The sequence below is a fragment of the Heteronotia binoei genome, chromosome 2 (genome assembly GCF_032191835.1).
Source record: "Heteronotia binoei isolate CCM8104 ecotype False Entrance Well chromosome 2, APGP_CSIRO_Hbin_v1, whole genome shotgun sequence".
Taxonomy (NCBI): Eukaryota; Metazoa; Chordata; class Lepidosauria; order Squamata; family Gekkonidae; genus Heteronotia; species Heteronotia binoei.
In genome coordinates, this window is record NC_083224.1 from 88,891,190 (window position 1) to 88,906,226 (window position 15,037).

The 15,037-nt window shown below is 42.5% G+C and overlaps 1 protein-coding gene across 1 annotated transcript in view; it reads left to right on the forward strand.

Annotated features, from left to right (window-relative positions):
- Positions 1–5,439: 5,439 nt before the first annotated feature.
- The window catches only part of FKBP5 (FKBP prolyl isomerase 5), a 92,669-nt gene continuing 83,071 nt past the window's right edge, over positions 5,440–15,037 (forward strand). The window contains exon 1 of the mRNA XM_060231555.1: positions 5,440–6,164. The gene's annotated coding sequence lies outside the window, so the exon portion shown is untranslated. The remainder of the gene's footprint in view (positions 6,165–15,037) is intronic.

Here is a 15,037-nt window from a genome sequence, read left to right on the forward strand (position 1 = left end):
TTCTTTCCCCTCCACCCCTGTTTTCCCCTTCTTTAAGTGACCCTCAATTATCTTCCGCATTCTGTGCCTTTACAGCATAGCCAGTCTTTATCAGGTTGTTTTTAAGAGAGAGTAGGGATATTCTTTATCTTTTAAATGTATGTAGTCACCTTTTTATTCCAACCTGGGGAATCTCAAATATGTGGAAATACTTAGAATACCAAACTAGGATCTGGGAGATTCAGGTTAAAATCTTCACCCTGTCAAAAAAGCTCAGTGGGTAAACTTGGGCCAATCACTCTCACTCTAAGCCTAACCTACTTCACATGGCTGTCATGACGATAAATGAAATTGACTAAATAAATAAACCAATAAATACACTTCACTTCATTACTGGCAGGCTTTTAAACACTTGCTGCTGCTTCCTTTCCAGATCATTTACTACCCATTCTATCAATCTATGGGCCTGCTATAATGTGCTCTTTTAGGGCCAAACCAGAAGAGACATCTCTTGTAGGGTTTTCAGCCTTAAAAGTAGCAGGAAGGGGAGGACAGATTGGAAGTACAGCTTGGAGTTGTTACCAGAAATCTTTACAACAGTTAACAAAAATATATTGAAAACACAGCTTTTATTATCTTCCCTCACTCTCACAACATTCCATCAATAAGCAGAACCCAAAATGGGCCCATGAATGTGGCAGCTGGCTGATTCTTAATGGATGGGTTCTCTGAGGGGGGGGGGTGTACCCAAGAGCATGATAGCATACATTTACTTTCTCCTACAAAAATGAATAGCTGCCACTCATTTTTATAGGCAAAAGTAAAGCACTGAGTAGGGAGAAGGATAGCAAAGGCAGCCGAGAGTTGAGGGACAGCCAAAGGGGGAACAAGAGAGAGAGAGATCCAGAAGGTCTGGGTGGGGGAAACGAATAACATTTAAAGGCAATGGGGATAATAATGCAAGAATGCTTGGTTCAACTCATGCTCTGTTTACAGTCATGAACTGGGAGCCAGTTCTCTTTGTTCAGAAGGCTGCCTCCCTGTATTCTTTCCTAACAGTGCATTAATAAACACTTTCATGCATGTATATTCTCATACACCTAGCTTCAGTTCCATTCCCCCAACTTGCTGCACTGCTATTCCACTCAGCAGACAAATATTTAAATAAGCAAATTTGGGTGGGAAGCGATGTGGGTCTGAGCAACAGAACAAGGTTTTAGTCCAATGGCATCTTTAAGATCAGCAAAATTTTATTCTGGGTATAATGGCTTTCATGTACATGTACAATTCACTTTGTTCTATTTAAATAGGCAGTTAAATCAGTCATAAAACATATACACCAGTTCTAAAGAAATTTTGGGTTTTTAAAAAAATTCTGCCATACAGCCTTAGAGTAAGTATTGCTTAGTAACATTAATAGCAGTGAATCTGTTTGGATTGGCAGTATTTTACATATGCACAGGAGCTTTTTTGGTGGTGGGAGATTCAATCTTGTTTGGCAGGCTGTTGAATCATCCAGTACCAAACCAAACAGACAAAATGGTGGGCTCAATCTGATTATCACAGTCGTTTTTTTTATTTTGGGAGCAGGAACTCATTTGCATATTAGGCCACACACCCCTGATGTAGCCAATCCTCCAAGAGCTTACAGGGTTCTTAGTACAGATCCTACTGTAAGCTCCAGGAGGATTGGCTACATCAAGGGTGTGTGGCCAAATATGCAAAGGAGTTCCTGCTACCAAAAAGCCCTGATCACAGTCAACCCCTGTGAATTCAAATGCTGAACATGAGCAGCAGTGGAGAGATGATGGTGAAGAGATGAAGAAGAAAGTGATCAGGCAGTTTCACTACCACCACCCTTTCCAAAAAAACACCATAGGCCTTTCTACAGCAGGATCCTCTCTGGTTCTGAAACCAGAATGTACCTCCTGCTGCTGAGTACTCTGTGTGCCTTTTTGGTCATGATTCCATCTCCTGCATGAGCACAACAGGAAGTGGAAGAGATTGTGACTGAGGTACTTAGTACTTTTAAAACTAGGGGTGGAGAAGTGAGAGATGATTCAATAATGGCATTGTCCTTGCAGGCATGAAGATAAGAGATCTCTAAGCTGCAGTGGCAGTACATTCCTGATGGTAGGGTTGTACCTGGCTGACACAATATCAAAGATATTACTGTTCTGTACAAAACCATCAGTGCTGGCATGTCCTAACAGAGCAAAGGCAGACCAACAAAGCAATGGAAAAATGGGTTAGGCTGTCAACTGTCCCACAGATTTTCCTCTATAGCTTTGAAAGAGATTCCTTGCCAACATTCTGTGCTAAAAGTAAGCCAAATTCTATACACCAGCAAAGGAGGAACTCTGTAACCTTGAAGAATTATAGAAATTAAGCACATTTGTGTAGGCTCTACATATTATAAATACCGTAACTTATTCTTGTGTTAGACATAGGGAGAAGCAAAGGGCAGTGCCTGTCACTTCTGAAACCCTGCTCAGCTGCCTGCCAAGTTTTGAGATTTTACTAGGTACCAACTGAATGCTTTAAAATGCACATTTTAGATACAAGGACTAAAAAATTTAAATTAAGATTTGGGTAATGCTGAATGATGATTCCAATTTTGGATGACACAATTGTGGAACTGCAGAATATGCACTGTCCTGGGTATAGCCTAACTCACAACCACTCCCAAATTCAGGTGCTTGGATATGGTTTGAATGGAACCATTCAGAGTTCAGTTATATCTGCAAGCTGACTTTCAGCAGTGTTGTTATGATGCAAGCATGTGGATAAAGTTACAAATTCTGTGCTGGCAAAGCTGGACAACTATTCCATCACATACTTAAGTTTTTTCACACATACAAAAAGAGCAGTGTCTTATGAGTGTTTCTTCTGCCATTGTGCACATTTGTTCCTACAGGATACAAAACAGGAGACAGGCATTTAAAAAATGAAATGTAGGTGGCCATTACATGGATATTAGGAGTGGAAGAAGTAGATTGTCAAGAAACAATTTAAGGGTCAGCTGTAAGAAAACATTTGAAATCAGATACACAGAAGTCATATTTTGAACTTCAGCTGATTGCATGAACCAGTAATTTATTTCACTGTCAAAGTTCACACTTTGTATGGAAGGTAAAAAGAAATGGTATGGGTGAACAGAACACATTCATTTGAAACAAGACTACAACTTGTAGTTGATGAATAAGTTCATTAGTTAGATTCATGACTTAGTTTAATTCACTAACCTTTCAATTGATTAAAGAGATAATCCTGATAACTGGACACCAGGTTTTCTAAACTGTTTAAAATGTTATTTCTTTTAAATAAAATTATGTAAATATGCAGGTGGGGATGCCCTTTTAGAACAAAATCACCTGCAGGATCCTGAGCTGTATCTCTGCCCCTTTACCGACTCATCCACAGCTATCTTAGAGGACACATGCCATCCCAGAGAGAAGAGAATGCCTCATTTATGATGGCCAGAACCAGGCCTCATTTCGGGCAGGAGCTCCACTCCTGTGAGCTCAAGAACTCTAAATTTTATTGTGTTCTTTCTTTCTCTCCCCCACCCCCCAATATTTGCTTCTGGGCTTCATTCTTTAAAGCCCCTGTAAGAATTTTGCTGAATTCTAAGATTTAACAAACTTTCTAATATTTCCCCCCTACACACAAAAAAATGAGAAAATAACCAGACAGATGGAAATCTTCATCGTGCCACTGTGGTCACACAAGAGAAAGTAATTTAAAAAGTATGAAAGGTTTTATTATGGCAATTATAATTCAAGAAGCATTTTCAGGTAGGTGCTGAGCTGATGATAATTTAGTACGCCTTCCAGTGATGTCAGGGGTGTGTGGCAGATGCAAATATTATTCTAATGATTATGCTAATGAGCTCTGGCACCTCTTTTTCTACAAAATGACTCCCCCCCCCCCGCGCCCGAACAAAGGGGAAGGAGTAGCTCAGGAAGTCAAAGTACCGATCATGTTCTCTTCCAGGGAGGTGCAGTCTGTCTCCTCCCACACACAAGATGGATCGCCTCTTCTAAGATGTTTCCTGCTCTAACATACATCACCCCCAAGCAACTAGTTTCCCTTAACTACCATAACCGGGGCAGTTAATCCACATAAATTTCTTAAATGGGGTGGCAGCCCCAGCCGTGCTGGGAAAGTGACTGATAGCTCTGCAGGAGTCGTTTCCTTACAGCTTTCTACCATTTCACTATCAACGGGGTTTTCCCCCTAGAAATATATAAGAAAAGCGCTAAGGAAATAAACTAGGGAAGAATTCTCTGTTCAGGTGATGCTGCCAATCTACTATTGAGCCCACAGAACCAAGGGAAAGAAGCGCTCAGTGAGCATTTAACGCCATCCTCGCCCCTTGTTATTTTCTGTTAAGTGACATAGCAGATGTGCAAACGCAATTAACTACACACACGCATACACACGGGTGAACCGAGGACAGCATTTTGACTTTGGGTGATGGCCCGGGGATACGTACTCGGACTTAACGCCTTGGGGGGTGGGGAGTTTCCATCTTTAATTCGTCGCCTACATGAACGGGCGCGTGCGTTGGGAGCTAGAGCTTCAAAATCCACCTTTCCGCGTGCTGTTCCGTCTCCAGTTCCGCTATCATCCCATTTTTGCTCGGAACTCTGAATGTAGTCACCATGCTGCAGCTGCGAGGCGTCTGCTCTTTCTTTTTTGATCTCCTACGTTACAGCGCAGCCTCTTCGCGCAGTACCTGGCTTACACACAACCGGAGGCACGAGCCTGTCGCTGCCCTCTGCCTACTGTTTGGAGAAGCTGCCTGCTCGTAAACACTTGGATACCGACGCCGAGCGATTGAATTTTGGCCAGGAAAGGATCCCACTTTCGTAACATTGTGGAAGTTCCGAGGGGTGGTGTGTGTGTGCGGGGGGGGGGTGGGGTTAGAATCCCGCTTCCACGCTTGGACTAGCAGCCCAGTCTGTCACTGAGTGATGACCCAAACGTGCATCTACCTGAACATCTCGGAAGCCTTGTTGTTGACCGGGCTTTTGGCTGCTCACTCGAAGCAGCTGATTAAATATTCGAATGAACCAGCGGGAGTCTCAGAGCGCTCTTACGTGTGTGTGTGTGGCTGAGTTTTACATTTGCTATATTTTTGTTTGCTTAAAAAAAATACCTTGCAGTGGTGTCACTCTGATAATCCAGCAAATCCCTGGATAACAGGGAGAGAAAGAAAGCGACTGGTAGTAGAAATTTTATTTCAAACATAATACTCCGTTGTTTTTGCAGCCTGGTTCTGGAAATTTTTCTAGGGCAGGAGGAGAAAGTACAAACATTCCTGCTCTCTTGTCACAACGAAGGTGTGGACAAAATGTTCGCGGAGAATTTCACCTGCGTCGGGTCTTCCCATTTCATACAATCCCAAGCTGCTCTTTGTTGAAGTTCATAAGATAAGAACACAAGAAGAGTTTTGCGGATTCAGCCCAGCGGTCCATCAAGTCCAGTAGCGTGCCTCACACAGGGGCTAACCGGATCGGTTGCATCCTTCCCCTTATCTGCCTTCTTCAGCCCGTATTTGAATGGAACGAAATTAATGAATTTAATTAGTCTGAGTTTTTCTTGTCATGGTCAGATAGAAAAGCAACAGCCAGTCAAAAAATAATGCCGGCATTGTACGTGGATATACTAGAAAACGTTTGTGCGTACAAAACCAGGTGGTGCGACATGGAGATGAGATTGCACGGTACTGAATAATAGATGATGCCCCGGCCGGGCGGGCAACCCCAGAGATTGCTTTGACTCTCCGAGGAGGACTTAACGTGGAGTTCAGAAGATCTTGGACGCTTCAAGCAAAGCTGTGTGCCTGTCGGTCTCTGTTTCCTACTCGATGAATCCACCTCTTATTTTCTAGCAGGGCAACTCGAGACTTCGGACTCCCCCTTAGACCGTTGATTGTAGCTGGGAGGGAGCCTAGATCGACATACGGGGGTGAAGTGGCCAATGAGAAAGCGACTTGGACACCGCCATCGCGGACGGGCAAGCTCAAGGGCCAATAGGCGTGAGAAGGCGGGGTTTAGTGGAGGGGACTCGCGGCCAACACCGGTAGCTCGTGTCATTCCCGGTCGGGTAACGCGGCGGCAACGCTGAGCGGGGAGTAGTACGAGAGGAAGAGGGCTGCGGCAGCGTTGTGAGGGCAGGTACCGGCGGTGGCTTCTTGCGTCACGGCTTCGTGAAGAAAAAGAGGCGCGCTTTCTCGCGGAGGGGAGGGGAGAGGAGACGCTTCTGGGTTGAGAGAGAGGCTCCCCCCTGCCCGGTCTTACGGAGGCGCTTCGACACCCCTCGTGGCCCCTCCCTGCGACCCCTCGGGGAGGCCCCTTCCATTTGCCTTTGGGGGGAGTCTTCTGAGCAGTCCAGCCCCCCCCCCCCCCCGCCAGAGCCCGCCGTGTGGCCATCCTCAGAGCCACAGCCATTCACTCGCTCTCCCTTCAGGGAACAGCCCCTGCTCCCCCCTCCCCACAGGCTTCCAGTGGGGCTTTGTCTTCAGTGGGTTTTGAGCAGAGTCCTCTTCCCCTAAACACACCTTTTCCAGTCAGTTTGACAAGCACGGGGACTGTTTCAAATGTATAGCTGTTTACATAAATGAGAGTGGGGAGAGATGGAAAGAGAGCGAGGAAGATCCCCCCCCCCCATTACTGTCAAGCAATCACTGCTGCTTATGTTGACCCACCTTGCTCTTCCAGCCTGGTTTGTGTGTGCGTTTATCGAGACAAGGGCATTTATAAAGCGCAGAATTGCCGATCCACACAGCTACAGAGGGAAGCTAGTGGTGTTTTTAATCTTTTCCCCATTAGTGTCTCTTCTTCATTATGTAAGGAGTAGGAGGTGGAGAGAGATGGGGGGAGGAAAGGAATCTAAGATCTCATGTTACTTCCTTTTTTTCATACTATCTAAGACTTTGGTGAATGCTGTTTTGGAGCTAGGCGAGCAGACCTGATTAAATAAATAAATAAAAAGGAAATAATTGATGGAGAGAACGAGGAAACATTTTACTTTTTATCTCAAGCTAAAGTATTGCTTTTCCATGGGTAGAACTGCTGTCTCAACCTATCTTGTGGTTTGAGGGTCTTAAGAGTCTACATAGCTTCTGACTTTGCATCTCTTGAATGGTGGTGTACCTTAAGTGATACTTGCTTTCTTTATCTCAGAGGGTATGAAAAGTTGGTAAATGCTTGAGTGGACAGATAATTTTCATTTCAGTGGGCAATATATAACCTTGACTTAATGTGCATATGATAGAGCATATTTGCTTTTATTTACAGAGAAACCTTCACTTTTATTTTAGTCCTGTCTTTCATAACTGCATAATGTCTTTTGTAACCAACAAAATAGTACAGAAGCCTCTTGGTCTGTTGAAATTGTATTGGAAAGGCATTCCTATCTCCAGCAGAAAAAAAGTAATGTTTTCAAAATTATACACATTGCCAAAACAGTTATTGAAACTTAGGGCTGCCAACCTGCAGGTGGGGCCTGGTGAGCTCCCAGAATTACAGCTGATCTCCAGATGATAGATATCAGTTTCCCTGGACCAAATGGCTGCTTTGGAGGGCAGGGTCAATGTCATTATACCCTACTGAGGTCCCTCACCTCCTCAAGCCCAGTCCTCCCCAGAGTGCACGCCTAAATCTCCAGTAATATCCCAAGAGCTGGCAACCCTAACTTCTGGATAAATGTCATAATACCTAAAAAGATGAAAGATTTAATCCACTGGAAAGTTTTCCTGCTGCAGCCTCACAACCAAAGGCAAAGAAATGGGATGTGGGCAAATTTGCCCCTTTTATGCAGCTTTTAAAATTTTATGGAGCTTGCACAGGTGATTCTCAGTGGATTATGCCTGAAGTATGAAAACAAACCTTTTGACTGTGACAGCTTGCAACTGGCATGGCATAAAAAGTAAGCTTCAACAACTGAGTTCCTTTCTTCTTTTTGAAAACTGGTATATTTCTGCTCTCAAATGTGTATTGTTTACCAAAGAGACTGAAGGGTAAAACGGAAAAATACTGTGCATGGTATCTTTTAATCTGGGGTACAATGTCCCGTATAAATACTGTTTTGAAGCATCTCTTCAGAGATAATGTCCAAAGGGTAAAATTAATGGTTTTAAGCACAAATAACCGATTTTACATAGATGTTCAGCATACCAGAAAAATTGAATTGTTTATCTGATCAACTATTTTATTATTCCCTTTGAGCATTCTTTCCCTTGCAAATGTCCACCCTTGGTTTAGGAAACCAGAAATCAATGTAAAGCTTTAACACAGGAGCACCATTAGATCTTGTTCAGTAACCTTCTTCTAGCTGTGGTCAGATGTGCATGCTGCAGAAAGTGGTTGTAAATGCAGGGTTATAAGAATAAATTCCAGAGTTATTCGAATTACTACAATTTTTGCCACAGACTTGAATGGAGTGAAATTACTTCTCAGTGATCTGGATATTTTCCATTGGTTAAAAGCAGGTGGGTCATGGGGAATCCCTGTCAAATATAATCTGATAGGGAAATAATTAAGTATGCCCAATTCTCACTATAGCTTTTCTGTTGCAAAGCATCTCCTTCCTGAGGTTGTGTTCCAAAATAGTTATGCATAGTTGAATGGTACTCTATAGAGTGACCTTAGTATCAGGGTGCCTTTAATTGTAAGTGTTTTAACTTGCCTGATAGGAACAGCAACAGTTATCTTTGAAATTGCCTGTCCCTGTTTTGAACTCTGATATAGTTATGGTCACTGCAACTTTGAGCAATAAAAAGTTCCACAAATTAAGAAGGTGTTATATGGAATTAATTTTTATTGCATTTGATTTTTAAACCTATTTTGTGATAATTGAGTGCCTTACAGTTCTAGAATTCTTTGGAAAGTTGAACAGTTAATACCTTATTGTATTTAGAAACCCAATTATGATTTTATTTGTGTTATTCATATACCCTCTTAATGGCTAAACTATCTGAGTTGCTATGTTGGCATTCAAGGTGATTGAATTGATCATAGGGCTTTTTTTTGAGCAGGAACGCAGTTCTGGCTGGCTTGGTGTCAGGAGGTGTGGCCTGATATGCAAATGAGTCCCAGGTGGGCTTTTTTGTAGAAAAAGCCCTGTGTGAAGCAATGGTGATGTCAAGGTGTGTGGCCTAATATGCAAATGAGTCCTTGCTGTGCTTTTTCTACAAAAACAGCCCTGATTATACTTAAGGGACCTTCTTTATGTTCTTATTCCTTATTCATTTCAGATCATGGAATGGACATTCTAAATGCTGCTGGAGCCACAATCCAATTTGAATGTTTCAGTAGAATTCATATTTTAAAATCCTGTTCTACCTTTCTAGAGTGGCTCTATGACCTCTATCAGTAGCCACGATACTTCCATAGTACAATTGCAATAGTTACGTTATCTGGGGGGAAGCTGAACACTCTGCAATGCGTGACATTGTACTTTAAAAGTTCAGAAAATGCTACATCCCAAAACAGAAGCACTAGTTTGAAAACTGCTGGATCCTTTGCAACAAATCATTAACAAGTCCACTTTTCTTGCACCATATTTTCGCAATCTTCACAGGCAGGCCCAATGAGATCTCCTATAGAGTACTGACCTCAGGCCTGGACAGTGAGGCTTGGGCATCAACAGGAACTAGAACTGGAGACAAGGAGCTGGACCCAGGACCTACTTATCCATTATGCACAGTAGGCACGATACATAGCACCCACAATACTTTTAGGGACCCTAAAAATGGACATTCTAAATGCTGCTGGAGCCACAATCCAATTTGAATGTTTCAGTAGAATTCATATTTTAAAATCCTGTTCTACCTTTCTAGAGTGGCTCTATGACCTCTATCAGTAGCCACGATACTTCCATAGTACAATTGCAATAGTTACGTTATCTGGGGGGAAGCTGAACACTCTGCAATGCGTGACATTGTACTTTAAAAGTTCAGAAAATGCTACATCCCAAAACAGAAGCACTAGTTTGAAAACTGCTGGATCCTTTGCAACAAATCATTAACAAGTCCACTTTTCTTGCACCATATTTTCGCAATCTTCACAGGCAGGCCCAATGAGATCTCCTATAGAGTACTGACCTCAGGCCTGGACAGTGAGGCTTGGGCATCAACAGGAACTAGAACTGGAGACAAGGAGCTGGACCCAGGACCTACTTATCCATTATGCACAGTAGACACGATACATAGCACCCACAATACTTTTAGGGACCCTAAAAATGTTTTGATTTCTTTTAAAATCAGAAGAAAAATGAACTTCTAGGATCAAAGAAAATGTTTTATTTTCTCCCCTCACATAAAAAAAAAATCTCTCAAAAATCAATTACATTTTGCCTAAAACAAAAAAAAATTATGTAAAATTATATCAAAAATCATTTTAATATTGATGATTATCATGGTGGAAAGGGCCCACAAAAGTCATAATGTAGCTCTGGCTGGACCACATTTTGCCTAGTAGACCAAGCAAGCTTCCCCTCCCAGCCCTGGGCTTAAATAGGCTCAGTTCACTGTAGTTTTACCTGCTCCAGAAGCAATACCTGGGACTCATCATGGGGTCAGAATCCTGCAAAAGATTACATTCAGCATGATCTGGCTCAGGAGGTACAGCATGGGCTACAAGCCCACCATTGCATATTCACTGGGCTATCTTATTATAAGTTAGGGCTGCCAGCCTCCAGGTGGGGCTAGAGATCTCCTGCTTTACAACTGATCTCCAGCCTGCAGAGATCAGTTCCTCTGGAGAAAATGGCTGCTTTGAAGAGTGGACTCTATGGCATTGTACCATGCTGAGGCCTCTCCCCTCCCCAAAACCCACCCTCTCCTGGATCCGCCACCAAAGTCTCCAGGTATTTTCCAACACATACCTGGCAACCCTAGTATAAGCTCATTGCTTCCACCACTCCTGGGAGTGGAGGTGGATTCTGGTAGGCTTGTGGACCAGGTCCTGGAGGCAGAGAGAAGCTCTACTAGTGGAAGAGCTCCAACTGCAAGCTCCTTAGGGCAAGTTCTGGAGCAGATGGGCTCAGACATCTACTCTGCAGAGGTCTCCCAGAATTTCCTGCTTTCCCCCTAGGCCATGATTCTGGCTCCTCATAGCTTCTTCAGGGGTCTCCAAGTCAGAATCCAGAGGCAGCTCAGTGGGGGTCATGATATTTGCAACAAATCATTGACAAGTGCACTTTTCTTGCACTAAATAAATAGTACTATGGAAAAGCCCTATAAAAATACCTGTGCCTTGTCTTCCTTTCATTCTTTAATCATCCACAAAACAAGAAAGAACCAACTCTATCAAATTTAGTAGATATAACACTAAAAACTCATGGCAGAAACCAGCCCCTTTAAGAACATAAGAAGATCAGACCAGTAGTCAGTCTAGTCTAGCAACCTGTTTCATACAGGTGAGCATGGAAGCTACACAGAGATTTGCTGAATATAGAGATCATGTTTCATCACAGTGGCTACTAGTCATTGATAGACTTATCCTCCATGAATCCCACCCCCTTTTAAAGCCATCCAGTGCTCAAGACCACAGCTACAACCAGTGACAGTAAATTTCACAATTTATTTACTCAACAAGTAAAGAAGCATTTCTTATTTCTTGTTGTAGCCCCACTAACTGTATGTATGAACTGGATATGATCTTTGAATTAGGTCTTCAGGGACTGTTGTACAAAAGCAAAAAAGCAGTTGGGGCAAGATTCCTGAAAAGTAAGGATGCATTTTCTTGCAGGGAATATAGAGTTCAGGATGAATAATACAAAATGTTACTGCATTAATTGTACAGTGCTGTAATATCTCAGAAATAATATCTATTTATTTTATTTAACGAAATTTATACCCTTCTGGTCTACCCTCACAAGAACTACCGAAATGGCTAACAAATTAAAATAATTAATTCAAATAAAAACAGTTAAAACCAACAAAAACATTTAAACAAAATGAGAGCTAAAACAAGTTCAAAAGCAGAAAAACAACAATTTAAAACATTGGGCAGGAAGGAGGGAACTCCAAAAAAAAGAGTATTCATCTGCTGACAGGATGACAACAGAAGCAGACAGATGAGTATTCCTGGGGAGATAGTCAGAATTTTGGTGCCATGACCCAGAAGGCCCTAATCTCAAAAGGCAGGAGCAACTGAAGCTGACCAAAAGATGACCAGGCTATGCACACCTCTGTTTTGAACCAATTTAAGTTTCCAACCTCTTTTCAAGGACAGCTCCACACAGAGTGCAGTGCATTAACTTAATATAGATACAGTAACATAGCAAAGAAATGGACTACAATGTGTATAATGGCAACCTCGAAGGATGGCCAGGACTCTCTTTTAAATAGTCCCATTTATATATCATGCTAAGAATTGTCAAGTGGATAAAAAGCCATCATCAGTGGTTGCCTTATTGTTATGCAGTGCTTCAGTCTGGAACTTCACCAAGGACTTAGTCTTGTTTGGGAGCATTGGCGTTTTGATTTAGTTGATAGAGAGTAGTCTAAAGTGTTTAAAGTGGCAACTGCTCCAAATGTATTTGATAAATCAGAATGTACATTTGAATGGATAAATAAACATATAAAGCTAAAATAGTTTATGGAATTATAACAGTGAACAGAAAAGCAAACATGTAGTCTTCTGTTACAGAATGGCTTTTGGAAGTCACAGCCTCTGTCTCAGACCTGCTTCCTTTTAAATGAAGATAAGACTTACTTTTTATAAATCATTTGGATTTCACTAACAACAGGCTTATTGGCTTAATGCATTTTAAAGAAAGATCTAGTTACTTAAGTGAAGAAAAGCATACTAGTAAGCTCCAAAACAACAGCTCTTCAGGGCTTCAGCTATGTCATCTCAATACTAACTTCCCCACAGGTAACAGACAAACAGTCCTTACTTGAATGGTACTGCTATTGAACATCAGTTTTATTTTATGTAACTGAGTGGATTTTAATTGCTGAGTTGGATAAGTTCTGCCTGTAAGTTAGTTGTGAAGGGGAACACTTAAATACTAATTCCTGCATTTAATATTGATAAAAATCCTACTGTCATCTCGTCTGCCTTATTGAATTATGAATGAGGGTTTGCTTTTGTTAGTGTTACATAGATATGATGCTTAGTTTTACCACACTGGTTTCATTGGGCTGTTTTTTAATCTGTGTGGTAGTTTTTCAAGTAACTGATCTGACCTACCAGTGGTTTATGGAATTCTTGTGAATGGATCACTAAATTGCCAACAGTATTTTCTGGGAACAGCCCATTACAGTTGGATAAGCTTGTTGAGGATAATTTTAAGAATATGTGGTAGTCATCAAAGTTTGGCTGCTAAATTATGATCAGTGTGTAAAATGGGATCCATCCACCTTAGCTCATGTTTTTTGCCTCTCTGACCTGAAGTTTGAGCTCTTTGGCCTGCTTGCCTGGACTTCCATGCTTTTTTAAAGAATTAAATTTACTAAAAATTAAAACAGTGGTACGACAACACTAATAAAACAGCAAAGGAGCTTAAATTAAATATAACAGGTATAAAGTTCTTTTGGAATTTCTCCGTTCTTTGCCAAATAATTTAAAATAAGAGACCAGGTTCCTTGAAACTTGGTAACTGTTGTTGCTGAAGGCAAAGAATTAAGATTAAAATTAGTTTGGCTAAAACATATTGTTCCCAAAGTCTGGAGTGCCAAGTTGAAACCGATGGAGCTGAAGGGCATTTCAGTTGAGAAGCAATTGCAAGTTTTGCAGCTGCTAAAGGTAAAGGTAGCCCCTGTGCAAGTGCCAGTCATTTCCGACTCTGGGGTGACGTCACATCATGATGTTTTCACAGCAACTGCTAGTAGGATACCAATAACCAATTGTTTCCATGTTGGTAGATCAGTAATCCAATTAGATGATACACCTGAGTTTTCAATGGAATTTACTTCAAGGTAAATATGTGTAGGGTTGACTTCATTCTATGCACACATATTTGGGACTAAGCTCCATTAAGCTCTGTGACACTTCTGAGTTACTCATAACAGCTGTGTGGAGAAGAGTTACACTATTGGGCAGAAGAGAAAGGAAGGTGAGAGCTCTCTCTCTCTCTCGGCTTGGCTTCGCGAACGAAGATTTAAGAAGGGTGCAATAGTCCACGTTTGCTGCAGGCTCGCTGGTGGCTGACAAGACCAATGTGGGACAGGCAGGTCCGGCCACAGCGGCTGCAGGGAAAAGTCTGATTTAGGGTTGGTCCCGTAGCAGTGCGATTCTTCCTCAATCTCCTTTTGTCCTCAAGACCAGCTATGCGTGCGTTCTCAAAGGAAGAGACAGCCTGGTGGATGGTGTGCCTCCATGCTTTGCGATCTGAGGCTAGGTCAGACCACTGGTGATGGTTGATGTGACAGGTGCTAAGGGATTTCTTCAAGGAGTCCTTGTACCTCTTCTTTGGTGCCCCTCTATTTCGATGGCCGGTGGAGAGTTCGCCATACAGGGCAATCTTGGGAAGGCGGTGGTTTTCCATCCTAGAAATATGCCCTGCCCAGCGCAGCTGCGTCTTCAACAGCAGTGCCTCGATGCTGGTAACCTCTGCCCGCTTGAGGACTTCAGTGTTGGTCACAAAGTCACTCCAGTGGATGTTGAGGATGGTGCGAAGGCAGCACTGATGAAAGCGCTCAAGGAGTCGCAAGTGATGACGGTATAAAACCCACGATTCGGAGCCGTAGATGAGGGTTGTCATCACAACCGCTTTGTAAACATTGATCTTTGTGCCTTTTTTCAGATGCTTGTTGCTCCACACTCTTTTGTGCAGTCGGCCAAATGCACGGTTTGCCTTTGCCAGCCTGTTGTCAATCTCCTTGTCGATCTTGGCATCGGAGGAGATGATGCACCCCAGGTAGCTGAACTGCTGGACTGTTTTCAGAACTGATTCACCCACAGTGATGCAGGGAGGGTGATAATCTTCCTGGGGTGCAGGCTGGTGGAGAACTTCTGTCTTCTTCAGACTAACTTCTAGGCCGAATAGCTTGGCAGCCTCTGCAAAGCAGGACGTCATATGCTGCAGAGCTGATACC